Source organism: Myotis myotis, unplaced genomic scaffold (assembly GCF_014108235.1).
Source record: "Myotis myotis isolate mMyoMyo1 unplaced genomic scaffold, mMyoMyo1.p scaffold_m19_p_11, whole genome shotgun sequence".
Taxonomy (NCBI): Eukaryota; Metazoa; Chordata; class Mammalia; order Chiroptera; family Vespertilionidae; genus Myotis; species Myotis myotis.
This window is the reverse complement of record NW_023416315.1, coordinates 20,409,829-20,423,657: the sequence shown is the minus strand read 5'-3', so window position 1 is coordinate 20,423,657 and position 13,829 is coordinate 20,409,829. Positions and strand designations below refer to the sequence as shown.

At 41.3% G+C, this 13,829-nt stretch overlaps 1 protein-coding gene across 3 annotated transcripts in view; it reads left to right on the top strand.

Moving 5' to 3' along the window:
• The window catches only part of CREB5 (cAMP responsive element binding protein 5), a 398,853-nt gene that overhangs the window by 284,653 nt on the left and 100,371 nt on the right, over positions 1 to 13,829 (top strand). The window lies entirely within an intron of this gene.

The following is a 13,829-nucleotide window of genomic DNA, read 5'->3' as shown; positions in this document are numbered from 1 at the left end:
TCCTGGCAGCTCACCGATTTGGGGGAGTTCTGTCATTTTCAGAACCCCAGGTCGATGACACACACTGAAAATACAGAACTGCTTATTTGGGGACCTGAGCTACCTCTCCTAAGAGATTTTTATTCTGTTCAATAACAAATGACTAACTCTGGAGCACAAAAGAGTGAAACCTTTATTTCATGCTAATTAAAAGGATCATTGTTCATATTTGAGAAGCAAATGCCTCCTCCCCTACCTCTCAGGACTCCTGGTACTTTTCTAAATGTTACCTGTACTCAGAGACCTTTGCAGCCTGCTTTATTTAAGAAAAAGGGAATGTCCAGGCGAGGCCAGAGACGAATTTCCCATTTGTCCCCAGCTTTGGGGAAATTCACAACTGACAGCTGCTTCCCCCAAATAAATAGTTCTCAGCCTCTCCATAAGTCAGCTCTAACCATATAATTTTGGGGTTGGAAAGGTCCTTGAAATGTGTTGGCTTGGCCTTTTTTCTTCATGAAGAAACGGAAGCTGTGAGGACTTGAGGACACAGCCCAGGATCACCAGGCAAACCAGTGGCTGAGGCAGTGACGCTCCTGTGGGGGTGCTCAAATCCAAGGCCATGTGATGAAGGCCTCAGGTGCTTCTCTGTAAGGCTTTATGATCTTCAGATCAGCACATCCGGGGAAAGTACACTCTGGCCTTCTCCTCTGGTAAGCAATCAAGTTTCAGGGGCTCGAGGAGAAGCCAAGCTGTCATCACAGACCAGCGGAGGGTTTCTTAAGGACGAGTCAGCTCCTGGGAGCACAGGGTAATGTGTGCATGTCCTTTAAATGTACTGTCAGGCACTTGCCATTCCTAGTCTACTAGGGACTTATTGTCGATAGCTAAATTGACATTTACTGTGACCATAACCCTACCACAAATTAAAATCAGACCCCAAGTCCCTCTGGGGAAGATGTTCATAAGCTGAAGGAAGACATCTGAAATGATACCAAGTTACATTTTAAACTTGAAACCCCAAATACCACATTTGTTTGGGAGTAGGAACAGGACTGTCAGGGGAATAATATGGGAAACTGAGCAAGTCACTCTCTTTGACAAAATGCAAGGCCACCAGGGAAGGGAAAGTGCCTGAGAAGAGATGTTTTATGTATGAACCCCGGTGTGGCTTTTAACTAATCACTTAAACCTAAACAGAATTTCCTTCAGAATGAACTTAAAGGGAAACTAAGCCCTTTCAAATTTCATGCCTTCAAAGAACATATGTGGATGCCCCAAATTGTACTTATAAATACACTGAGAAGGACACTGGAAAAATTATCGTAGTAAGATAGATCCATCAAAATGGCAAACCTAGGTTCCAAAGTTTGACTTAGCTGATACAGACAAAAGTGTGTTTGGGACCAAAAGCCTTTATATCACTTCTGTCTTTTAGCATGTGGATGTCAGTGGGTGTTTGTGCGTAGTGGGTGTGTTTCTGCATATAGCATGGCCACCACCTCAATCTCAGAACCTAATGAAAGAACCGACTCAGTCCACAGGGAAGCTATACTCAGAGGTTGCTTGTATGTCCAGCCCAGGAGTTGCATTGAAAATAGCAAAGCCTGGTTGAAAAGCCCTTTGAGATCCTTGGATGCAAAGTACATAGTAAATGCCAAGTATCATTATTATGAACTTTATTGCTATTATTTTATTAAGTGTTTCAGATGAATATCAATTTAGGCTCATGATAAGTACTCCTGCAAAGTGGGAGAACTTGAAAAGCAGCTCCGGAAAGTTTGCACAAGGAGGACACATGAGTTTCCTAGAAAATCGAGCCCTCCCCCAAGCCCCCTAGCTCAAGCCAATTGTTAGTTGAGTGTTCCTTCAGGATAGTGTTGAAAGTTATCCTGACCCTTAAAAAGAGGCCTGTCATGGATACGTAATGGGCATACTGCTGCCAGGAAATGAGAGACCCTGATCAGTGAGACAACATCACTAAGTCATTCAACAAACCTCTCTGTATCAGGGATGAGCCTGGTTCAGAGGAATCAGAGCAAGTTTCCCCAAAAAGATGGTACACTGAGGTACACTAGGGTCCTCAGTAATGGAAAAGACACTCAGATCCCACCAAGAGGCTGGATGTTTGGGGCCTTTTCCCCAAATTGCTTTACCCCGAAATGTAGAGCAATATAGCTTTACTTGTGTTTTAAAATGACACTAGCAATTTTATTACCTGAAATAGATTGTCTCTTGAATAGAATATACACTGATCATCGTTCAAGGGCCAAGAACACACAGAATGTTATCTCATATACGATTATCAGACCATCCTCACATTATACCTACCAAGTGGGCATAAGAGACCTGTTTTTGCCAATCAGAAATCAGAGAAGTTAAATGACTTGCCCAGATCACACACTCCTGGTCTGTGGCTGAGCCATTGGGCAGCCCAAAGCCTACGCCTTGTCAGCCCCACGAGGCTGCTTTATTCCATTTGCTGCTGAATGGTGGCAGCCAGCATTATCTCTAGCATTTCTGTCAGCCACTGTGATTGGAATAAGTGAAAATAATAGACCTAATTTAGGACTCTGAGAGGTCTGCCAGTTTCTCCTCCTCCCTGGAAACAGTGCCAGATGGGGACGAATCTATTTTTTAAGAGCCTAATAAGAGGAAATTCCAAAACCTCAGTAAGCCATTTAATTGTTTTACACTATTCGTTCTTGGGAGCTATTCTTTCTTCTGACTGAAATCCCATGTGCTGCTGTTTTATTATTGTTATTATTCTGCTTTGGTTGTGCTTGAGAGTAACTGGTCACCATTCTCTGAATATAGTAATTTAGAAACTTGAAGATCATTATCATCCTCTCCCAGTCTTCTTGTACCCTTTACTTTTCCACTTAGGACTTTCCTTCTGGCCTTTGCATATTTTTCTGTGCATCTCTGGAAGTTCTCCATGTGCCCCCTCCTCCCTTCTCTGATGATGTTCAGCCCTTGCCCAACAAGGATTTCTTTATAATCTCACAGCCAATCCTATAGTTTTTGTTGGGGTGTGTGTGTGTGTGTGTGTGTGTGTGTGTGTGTGTTTAAGTATTTTTATTGATTTCTGAGAGGACGGGAGAGAGAGAGAGATAGAAACATCAATAATGAAAGAGAATCATTGATTGGCTGCCTCCTGCATGCCCCACACTGGGGATTGAGCCCAAACCCAGTCATGTGCCCTGACTGGGAATTGAACCAAGACCTCCTGGTTCATGGGTTGATGTTCAACCACTGAGCCATGCTGGCCGGGCTGGTTTTTGATGATTTGAATACAGCCATGGTTTTCAGCTCTCTGCTAGGTTATAACAGAGGAGTTTGCCAAGCCTTGTCTGTGTTTCCTTGGCGTACAAGTTATCCTCTTAGCATTTCTGTTCTTTTATCATTAAGAACAAAACTTGAAAAATTGGGCTTTTAGCAGCCTAAGATTGCATAGTCTATGCATGCCATCACAGCTGCCCTAAGCCACTCCTTTCACACGGTGACACATCCCTCTTCTGCCCGTGTATTTGTGGAGCTAATCATTTCTAGTGCCACCTCCTAAAGAGCTGAAATAATACTGGTGAGTGGCTGGTTAGATAGAATCATAAATTTGGTCTCCCAGGAGAGGTATTTGAAAACTGCCTAAGGGAGCCTGCCTGGAGATTCAAGAAGAGGTTAGACAAAGGCATTAGTGAGGGTGACCGGGTGGGGAGCCTTGCAGAATGCACAGGATGAGTAAAGGTTGCCTGAGTGATCTGAGCATCCCGTGGCCCAGACAACGTGACACGTGAAATTAACCATCCCAGGCACCACAGACAGAACCTTCCATAGCGCTCAACACAGGCACTTAGGGAATGTTATCTTAGCTCTTTAGCAGGTAGGGTCAGGTGGCAGTTACTACTCAGTAGTGAAAATGTTTTTCCTGGCAGCTCACCGATTTGGAGTTCTGTTATTCTCAGAGTGCTCAGTATAGACCCAGCCCTAATGTGCTGATGGCAACCTCCTTAAAAGACAGAACGGCTTATTCAGAGACCTGAGCTACCTCTCCTAAGAGATGTTACTCTGTTTAGTAACAAATGACTAACTCTAGAGCACAAAAGAGGGAAACCTTTACTTCAGGCTAATTAAAAGGATCATTGTTCCTATATGAGAAGAAGCTGGCCCCTCTCCCGCCCCTCGTCTGTTTGTGCTGAAGTCTTTTGCAGTTAGAACTACAAAATTAAGCTGTGTATTTGGAACCTAGGTATTGGGGGATTGTGATGGGTGTGGATTCCACCACAAATTACTCGTTAAAATTTGATAATTGACAAGCTGAAAATCCAGGAGAAACCAAAATAGAATTGCTGACTTTAGAGTTGGGGGTGGGGCTGGGGCTGTGTCTGCAAACTCAGAGAGCTCTCTGCCTTTCCAGAACATCCAGGCCAATGTGCTAGTGAATGTTTTCATGAATTATTCACTTATGGTGAATGGATGCAAGCAGCAATCACATGTAAATGGCAAGGCTCATAATCAGAGGGCTCCTTATTTGTCCTTATGAAGCAAGGGGGAAGCTTATTAACAAGTCACAAACAGGAAGACATTTTACTTAGAGATATGTCTCTATAAAGAATTTTTTAATACACATGTAGCCAGATGTAAATCATTTATTTGAGCCTGCTTTCAAAATCATCTTTTATTGCATGTCTTTTGATCTGCATTTACTTTCCTTTTCTAAGGGTAACTTTGTGAATAATTGATGCAACTGAGAAGTTATTGGCTAATTGAAAAGCCATCTCTTTGTGTCTTTAAGTCTGACCCATGGCTCAAGTCAAACTCTTCAGGCATTTAGGGTCTTTTATAAAGGGTCTTTATAAAGAGCCATTAGCTCTTTACAAGGAAAAAATATAAGATTTTGAAAACAGATTCCCCCCCGCCCCCAATAGTAGTATACATCAGAAAACAATCCAACCATGTTTTTGGTTAACTTAAATGAATCAGCTGACTGCATGAGGAATTCAGATTAATGGTACAGAAATCAGTCATTAAAAATGAAAAAAAGTGATTGATTAAATAGTCTTAAAAGAATGGCCGTAAATTTGCATCTCCCCTCCTATTACTGCTCTCTCTGTGTAAAACATTTGAAAGCATGAGTGGGTGAGCATCTTGCCTGACAAGATACAGCATCTATACCAGCCATGGGCAAACTACGGCCCGCGGGCTGGATCCAGCTGGTTTGAAATGAATAAAACTAAAAAAAAAAAAAAGACCGTACCCTTTTATGTAATGATGTTTACTTTGAATTTATATTAGTTCACACAAACACTCCATCCATGCTTTTGTTCCGGCCCTCCGGTCCAGTTTAAGAACCCATTGTGGCCCTCGAGTCAAAAAGTTTGCCCACCCCTGATCTATACTATAAACCCAGCAAAGCTCCGGCAGAAGCCAGCTCTGTTAGCTGCATTGCGTTTTATTACTACCCTTGGCGCTCTCGCAACCCTGGGTTTCACTGAAGGAAAAAGAAGTTCCATTTCCAAGATATCAGACACTACATCTACAAAATAAAGATGTTAGTAGTACAAAATTGATTTGAAAAGAGGCCCAAATTTATCTTGTGTGGTAAATTAAATCTCTGACACCCCTGGTGATAATGACTCCAAAAGTGTTCTTGTCTGTATCGATAAGTCAGCGCAAGGCAGAAAGGAGATGTTCAGTTGACTCTGGTGTGCGTGTAACTGGTACCCCTGAGCCCAGAGCTCTGAACACTATAAAGCGCAACCTTATTGAAGGGCAGGCATCCAATTTTTAAAACATCGTTTGGATTGGAGACAGATGAGCATTCCTGAATTATTCTTGGTCTTTTCCTATGAAATGCCTAAAACTGAATTTCAAATGGAAATTAATTTAATTGATGCAAAAAACAAATGAGTCTCAAATATATCAGAAAGCTTGAGTTTAATCTACGGGGCACTGATAAAAAGTACAGCTTACCTTGGGGGTAACCATTTATGCTTTTCAAGAAGATGGGTTTTTTAGACTGTTACGGTAAATTGGAGTTTCATTTATGACTTGTAAATCAATTAAGTTCTTCTCATTAGTTAGCAAAGATAATTTAGTAATCACTGTTCTTGCAGTGTCCATTGCTAGTTGAAGAGATCCTTGATATCTGTCATCATAGTGTCACCAATTGGATATTTGTAAATGAATTACTATGCAAATGACCTAAGTTGCCAAACCAGTTTTCCACTCTGAAATAGGAGTGTACAGGGTCTGACCCTTACCCATATTAGGTGTGTCATTGATTTTGGATTGACTCATGGATTCATTGATTGAATAAATGGTGATTAGTGTTACTGGGAAAAGTACAGGGGACACTGAGATCACTCCCAATGAGGCCCTAACCTAGGGTGGCTGCCCAAAGAAGGCGGTGAGGATTACTTATGTTCACGGCTCTCTGGCTAGGAGGGAGATAGGCTTCTGTGTATCTGGGAGAAAGTCACTATGGCACATGTATGGAGGAGTCCAGGGCCATGAGCACCCGGGGAGACGGGGAGGCGGGGAGAGGGGAGCAGAGAGGAGGCAGAAGGTACAAGGCCTTGGAGCAGGGTCAAGTTCTGTCACAAGGAGATGGGCTTACCGGGGATCTCTGATAAGCTGGAGCATTTGCTGTTTTGCATTGGCAGTTTTACTAGTTTTTTAGGACAGGATGAGGCCCAGGGGACCAGGCAGAGGTTAGGACAGTGATGGAGAACCTTTTGAGCTCGGCGTGTCAGCATTTTGAAAAACCTAACTTAACTCTGGTGCCGTGTCACATATAGAAATTTTTTGATATTTGCAACCATAGTAAAACAAAGACTTATATTTTTGATATTGGTTTTATATAATTAAATGCCATTTAACAAAGAAAAATCAACCAAAAAAATGAGTTCGCGTGTCACCTCTGATACGCGTGTCATAGGTTCGCCATCACTGGGTTAGGATATAGATATTAAGGCAAAATTCTCTTTCAGCACACCTAAATGTCAGTCACCAAAGGAAAGGGGTGGGGACAGTTCTTACAGAAAGACCCTACATCTTTAGCAGCAGTCCTCCCTTGAGCATAAGAAAGCTTTGAAAGGGAAAATACCCGTTTTAATTGAATTCTGCTGGTATTTTGGTGCCTTTTCTCAGGCTAAATATTTCTACTTATTTGTCTTAAATTTCTCACTTGTTAAAAGGGGAAATATTGTATTTGCCATCCAATTTCAGGAATTTGGCAGTGAGGCAGTGCAGAGTGTGAGCTCATTCAAAAAAAAGATGTGGGTAATATGATGTCTTTTAAAATACGGGCCAGATAGCTTTCTTGTTTTCCCAAAGTATTGCTTCTGTTGGAATTTGTCATTATTTTCATGAAAAACAAGATACTGAGAACTGATCTCTGGGGAACTAGTTTGGTTCCATTTTGAGGAAATATTTTCATGGATACTTTCTGAGAAATAATCTGAAGTCATTTTGAAATTCTGTAAAATTGTGGGTGAGAAGAGTTCATTTGCCTCTTCTTTCTTTAAAAACCCAAGCAAGATTTGGGTTTTTAAAGAAATGTCTTATATACGCAAAGAGTTTGAAGCATTTTGACATTTGTTAGGTTGTAGTTCTTTAATTAAAGCTAAGGACTGGTGTTCTGTAGGGTCCCAGCTTTAAGCCGTAGTTTCTTGTTTGAAGTTTAGTGATTAATCTGCTATTTGATCTGTGTTTCGGAATAACAACTAACAAAAACAACAAATTTTATTGAACATATTCAGTGTATTTAAGATGCGATAACTCATAATGCCATGAGGTAAATAGCTCAATTATCCCATTTAAAGTTGAGGAAACTGAGGCACAGAGAGGCCAGGTAACTTGCCCCGGGTCACACAGCTAGTAAGTGATGGAGCTGGGATTCCACCGTGGCAGACCATTTCCTGCACCCATGTACCCCATTTTACACTGTAATCGTGACCAATGGAAATAATTAGCTCTGTTGTCTTTCCATTTCACATTCTACCTGATTATCCTGACAGTTCACTTTCTTTACAAAAATGGCATTTTTTTAAATTCCAGTTATGCCTGGATGGTGTGGCTCCGTTGGGCATCATGCATCAAGAGGTGGCTGATTCTATTCCAGTCAGGGCACATGCCCAGGTTGGGTGCTCCAACCCCAGTAGGGGGCCTGCAGGAGGCAGCCTATTGATGTTGCACTCTCACATCAATGTTTCTCTCTTCCCCCCTCTCTTCTTCTTCTCTCTCTAAAAAATCAAAACTATTCTTTAAAAAAAACAACAAATTTCCAGTTAAGAGAAGAATGAGTAAATGAGCACTTCTCATTACAAACTGCCTTCTATTGAGAGTTAAGAGTTTGTGTCCCCTCTTTGGCATTCCAGCCTCCCAGGCAGAAACTAACTTCCTAGGTGAGGCCATAGCACTTCATGTAAGAAGGTGCAAAGGAAGCACAGGGTTCTTTTCATTAGCAAATGCAAAGATCCTGGCAAGAAGCTCTCTCTAGCCTGTGTGTGAAATTATGTTGTATTTAAATGAGAAAGAACTATGGGCCCCACAGAATGTATTGGGTCCTTTTTCCCCAACTTCTCTAATCTTTTAGGAACACCTTCTTTTTGGGGTGTATTCACATTTCAAATGTCCTCTTGACATTAATAAGTGCTGTACTGGCTCTATTTTATTTAATATAGACAGCAGCCACCTACTCTGAGTCAGGTGCTGGATTAACCACAGTGGATGTATCAGTGAGCAGTGGAGAAAACCTTTATCTTAATGGAACAGATAGTCTTGCTAGATTAAAAGCATCTCATTTTTATTTCAAGACCTGGAATCTGAATTTTAGTTTTAAGAAATTTCCAGGTGGCCTGTCCACTCCTTAACCAGGTGAGGAAGGGGAGAGCCCCATGGCTAAGGCAGGTTCTCCCCAGGTCAGAAACCCTGGCCTCTGGCTCATCTGCTTCCTGCCCACCCTTCTTCCATTTTATTGCTTTGAAGCTTTTCTTATTCTGCTCCCCCTCCCCCAGGTCTTCTAGTTGTTATCTTTTTTTCTTTTCTTTTCTTTTTTTTTTTTTTTTAATCTGCTCAAGGTTTCTTAGATGTCTATTATCTGATTTAGGTGCTAACATTGATCATCTCATTTTCTGACCTAATTTTTTTCATCGTCTGCTTCTTCCCTTTGCCTGATCACACACGTGGCAGATCTGTGTGTTCTGAGAGGTTAATTGAGGTCCTAAATGTTGTGAAGACCTGGGAAAGGAGAGCAGTCTGCAGTGACCCTCCCAGACCTTCCAAACAAAAGCATTGGTCTTTAGCTCCTTAAAGATAGCTGGGCTCGTCCAAGGGCAAGGAGGGCCAGCAGACACAGCCCTGCTTCTCAGACACCCCTAGACTGGAAAACATCCTTTGCGGGCGGGGGGGGGACGAGGACATGAAAATGCTTGCTGTGGCACCTAGCATTCTGTTAAAGACAGTGAAAACACAGTCTGTCATCCTTGACATTTTAATTGAAAGAAAAGCTTACATAGATTTCAGCCGTAAGCATTATGTTTATACAAGTGTATAAAGAGGAATCATCTGTCACATTGGAAAACTCTCAATGCTACGGGACTCCGTTTAGTAATTGAACAATCCAACATGAGCTCACACATCTTACCTTGTTCCATGCCTCAATAATTTTTAGTAGAAATGCTTTACCTAGAGGCATATGGTTATTAAAAAGGAGGCTCGGCTTGCTCAAAGTCTGGAATTATTAGTTCATGGCAACAAGCCTGCACTGGAGAGAGACTGTCGGGCCTTTGTTTTCACAACTTTACTGCAATTTGCCGTCTTATTTTCAGAGTCTAACCCATGTGTTGTTTGGGACGTTTGTTGGTTTTTTTCTTTTTAAAGGAAGAAAACATAATTTCCCATGGATGAGTGACTTCTCATATTAGCAGTATTGCAGAATTTTACTACTTCATTACAAAGTCCAGGGAGCAGGGTGAATATTAAAGGAAATGGACTGTGAATTTATTTTAGTATAAAAAAAATCAATAATAACTTTGTTATGGGATCCATCAGGGTGTGGTGGAGGAAATACTCTGTTGCAAAGTTGGATAGAAATCCTGCTTCTTTTCATAACCCATCTGACCTTGGGCAGATGTAAATGTTTTGGAATTCAGCTTACTCCTGAGAAAATGGGAGTAATATGCCCTACCTACCACACTGCATTGTTGCAAGTTACATGAAGGTGAAGATATTTTGAAAAACATGAAATAGTTTATAAGTGCAATATAAAAAGTTTTATGCCAGTGCAAGGTATTAAATAATTATTTCTATATACACAAGGGGAATTAATTAATGCAATTATTCTCTTACCACTCTTGCTTCAGTGATCTGACTATTCTGGACAAATGATTATTTCCTGGGCCAAGCTACACAATTGCTTCAGTCTAGTCCTTTGTATGCCCTGTGATGGATAGACATAGATTTTTTTATTCCTTTCAGCTTTTGTAGTTTTAAAAGCCAAGGCAAGAAGCCTAGAAAACTCCATCGGTTTTGTAGGTGGGGATGGAGAAATTATTTACAGAATCTATGTAAAACAATAATTCAAAATCATTTAGCATCCAAGCATACAGCGTTCTCAAATAGCCATTTTCCCCTTCAAGTATATGTTGCTAATTGGTCTGATTGGCATCATTAGGTAGTTATTATTTTAATCCCAAGAGAACCCAGTACCTTGAAAGCCTTAATTAATGAAGGAATACTTGATATTTTAAAACCGAGTAGATTTATGCATGTGTGGAAATTACTGACCTAATAAGAACATTGCATTGAATGAAACATACCATTCCCCAATTACTCTATACCACTGGGAGTTTCCCATAGTCTTGGGAAGAATGAAAACTTGTTTTAAATTTAATTACTTCAGCATCTCCATTCGAATTACCATTAAGTTAATTGATTTCTTTTTAAAAAAGAAAACATCACTGAAAACTTATAACAAGATTTCTATTAATATGTTGAGAATAAAATGGAAATGGTGATAGTATATATATTTTGCCCTTTGTTCATGAGGATGATATTGCCAATCAACATAATAAAAAATTTTAGTTGACTTTCCTATAATAGTTTTTGCTTTTCCTTAACTGTCTATAATGGCAGTATTATTCCCTCTGTGACTAGGGAAACAGACATATGGTAAAAGGCTACATACATGTATGTAATGCATGTAAAGATGTATATATATGCACATCTATCTATCTGGATGGATATATAGGTCTATAGGTAAAAGGGTGAGTGGATGGATGGATGAATAATTAGCTATCTGTAGGAATACTCTCAATGAATCTTTCTCATGAAACTGGGGAGTTCAGATTATTCTTATCTTTAAAGGAACTGAAAATTATCAAGCATGATATAGTTTTATACAGCTATTTTATTTTCAGTAAATGTCTCAAACGAAACATTAAGACGAGAATATAAATGAGCACTGTCTGTTGATTGAGTGCCGGGGTCCAACCCCAGCAGGTCCAGGGGTCCCCAAAGGTGTGGACGGAGTCGGCGAAGAAGGAATGACAGGGAGACAGTGTTCAGTTGATCAGCAGCCTAGCCAGGATCTCCAGCCGGGATCTCCAGCCAAGTTCTGGTCTGGATCTCCAGAGAGGTTCTGCTCAGGATCTCCAGCCAGGTTCTGTGTCCATATTCTCTTGCTAGGTTCTCCAGGTTCTCCAGCCATGTTCCCTCGCTAGGTTCTTCAGCCAGGTTCTGTCCAGGTTCTCCAGCCAGGTTCAGTCACCAGGTTCTAGTCAGGTTCTCTTGCCAATTTCTGTAGTTAGGTTCAGTCCGGGATCTTTTGCCATGTTCTCTCGCTAGGTTCTGTCTCTAAGTTCTGAGGCCAGTTTCTGTCCAGGATCTTTTGCCATGTTCTCTCCAGCGAAGTTCTTCTATCTCTAGAGAACGTTCTGTGTAGGTTCTGTGCCTAGGTTCTGTCTCTCTTGGTTCTGTCTTCTAAGTTCTGTCTTCTAAGTTCTGTCTCTTTCTGTCTTGTTACATCTGTATTTATACCAGTTGATTCAATCCTATCAATCTCTATTACAAAGGTTAGGGCGTTTCTTATCTCCATTCCAGGGAGTAAAGATTATGTAGCTTAAGCATGATTGTTCATAGTTAAAGTGATTAATTACTCGCCTGGCACTTAGTTAAGGGGTTTTATCCCCTCCCTAACTTCAGGGAAAAATCCCTACCTGGGGAAACAACCTTTCTCGGAGAGGTGACCTTGGTTAAAACACATAGCGCTAAGGGGAGCAAACATATTAAGAACAGTATGCTATATACGCCAGGTCCCTTGAAACAGCAAGCATGGACCGGCTCCCGGCAATTGAGCCACAATGGTACACCTCTCTGATTCCATGTAGCTACCTCTGAATGAGATAAGACTTGGCGAAGTTACACCTGCTGGCGAATTCCGGAGCACTTGAAACCCAGAGTTTCCAGGAACTAGAAAAGCTGACGGGCCTTCAGAGGCCCGCCTAGGCCTTACTGTTAATCCATACTCCAGAGGTCCCCAGGGCACATGGCAAGGAATAGCCAAGTACTCCATGTGCTTTTCTGAAAACACCCATCTCGTTGTTACAAACTACTTACATGTAACTACTCACACACATTCTATTTTTAAAAACTGGGTGTAATCTCTGTATATCTACACAAACAGTGTAAAGACTTTATATTCTTTTCTATTTTCATTTATACAACTTCCTAAACATATCAATATAGACTAATTTATGACTCATCCTTTTATAATGTGTGAGACGCTGATAGCTCACTGTGTTTCCAAAGGAGCTATCAGGCAAAAGTGGATTTTCTTTGGAATTCTGACAGCCTTGCAAAGACAGAGCGTGTTGGCCTCTTCCCCATTTCAGTCTCCCAGTTCTCCACGAGTAACCCACGAGGTGAATGAGCCCCAGAGAGGAGGTATCGCGCTGCTCGAAGGGTCTCTGGACAGGGCTCATTCCCTGAAGCACAGTCCTGCACAGACCATCTGTGGCCTACACAGACCGTCTCTGTCTCCAAGTTTAACATGAGGACTTTTTATTTTTTTTAAACAAATGTATTCATTTTGTTAGCAATAGTTTCTATCGTGGCATTCAGGATAAGGTGGTTTAACATACCCATTCAGAGGTCCTGAGGCGGGTTTGTTTACTTGTTTGTTGTTAAGTCTTTGACTTCATGGTCTGACATTTATACAACTCCCCAGAGCAAGGGCATCAGGCAGGTCACTTGTTTGCCATTTTTAATAAACACAAATAATTCCCTTTTTACCCTCAGCCCCATATTCCCTGGCTCATTAATTTAAGGCCCTTAAAATATTTTCTGGCAAATTAAATCAAAAGCTCAAACTGTGTTCTCCCCCGAGGAAAGTGTGCTTGCCCAAGTCCTGCAGGTCAGGTCAAAATCAGTTTCTGTCAAACAGCCTCACACCTCGAGTTATTATGAAACGAGGGGTTGGAAATTGGGGGCTGGGCTCCAGACTTGTCCCACTACAGTGGCCTGAACACAACCCGACTGCTTTCATTTGTGTCCTGGATTTTGTTTTTTGTTCCACTCACAGTGGAGAACAGTGAAAAAGTCAAAATAGATTTCTATTGGGAATTCATGAATGAAGCTGGCTCTGCAAATCCAGACAGTGCAAATGTATCCAGAGCCAAGCCAGGAGGGCTTCCAGGCAGAGGTGTATGAGCGTGTGGATAAAACACATGCCCACACATCTCTGGTTTTAAAGTCCTCCAGAGGATAGAGACTTCCTAATCACTGCAGGATTTTACCACTGAGTCCCCATGATAAGATGCAGGGGTTAGAAGATTTATCAACTTGTTGTCTAT